This window comes from Galeopterus variegatus, unplaced genomic scaffold, assembly GCF_000696425.1.
Source record: "Galeopterus variegatus unplaced genomic scaffold, G_variegatus-3.0.2 Scaffold8460, whole genome shotgun sequence".
NCBI lineage: Eukaryota > Metazoa > Chordata > Mammalia > Dermoptera > Cynocephalidae > Galeopterus > Galeopterus variegatus.
Genome location: NW_007734571.1, coordinates 83,253 through 84,297, shown reverse-complemented (window position 1 = coordinate 84,297; position 1,045 = coordinate 83,253). Strand labels below are relative to the sequence as shown.

The following is a 1,045-nucleotide window of genomic DNA, read 5'->3' as shown; positions in this document are numbered from 1 at the left end:
CCGTTGCCGGTCATGAAAAAAAAAAAAAAAAAAAAAAAAAAAGGAGGGAAAAGGGACTGATTGTCTTGCAATGGGGGCCCTCCCAGAGACAGGCTGGAGGTACCGGCTCCTCTTCTTCTCTTTCTCTGTTCCTCTTATCAATTAGAGACAGAAACTAGGAACCTCAGCTGCAGGTGGCTAAAAGCCTTAAAAAAAAAAAAGAGAGAGAGAGAGAAAGAAAGAAAGAGACCGCCGCTTTAGTACCAAGCAAACTCCAGGTCTAGCAAATACAATGCTGGCTCTAGATTATTTATTGATTTATGAACAAACCTCTAGATACAGGAGGAAAATAAAAGGTAATTAAATAAATTATATATAATATTTAATATAAATACATGATAAATAGATAAATTGTGTCTATGACTCAATGGAAAATTCAAAATTCATATACTAATTTATATACTAAAGAATTTGTGTAATGAAAAGATAAAAGGGCAACTACTGGCTTTTATGCCTCTACAACAACATACGATCTAATTCAACTTTAACATTTGCTAAAATGCATTAATTAACAAAAATTCATTGACTTGATTGATACTGGGGCTCAAATTATAGTTATACCTGGAAACTCACCAAATTTAAATACTCTGCCCTATAATCTTGAGAAGGTAATTAAATATAAAATTTTTTAAATGAGCATGTTTTATTTTAACTGTGGTCTTGCCTCAATTTTCCATGGTTATATACCCATTGATGTAAAATAGTTTACGTTGGACATAGATGCTCTGACACAATAAATAAATTAAAATTAAAGTAAGTTTTGACACTTAAAAAGTGGCTTGATAAAATGGGACCCTGTAAACTCCAGTTAAAAAAGTTAATATGGCCCAATGTAAGTTAAAATAGGGCCTTTGAGGATTAAAATTGCTTATATGAAACCTAATTAATAAAGGGGTGATTATCCCCAATGCTTCTTTATTTAACAGCCAATTTTTTCCCTGTTCCCAAATCTGACAAAAAAAAAAAAAAATATATATATATATATATATATATATATATATATATA

General features: G+C 30.6%; 1 pseudogene; it reads left to right on the top strand.

Moving 5' to 3' along the window:
* The first annotated feature begins 861 nt into the window (after positions 1–861).
* The window catches only part of LOC103608485, a 3,883-nt pseudogene continuing 3,699 nt past the window's right edge, over positions 862–1,045 (top strand).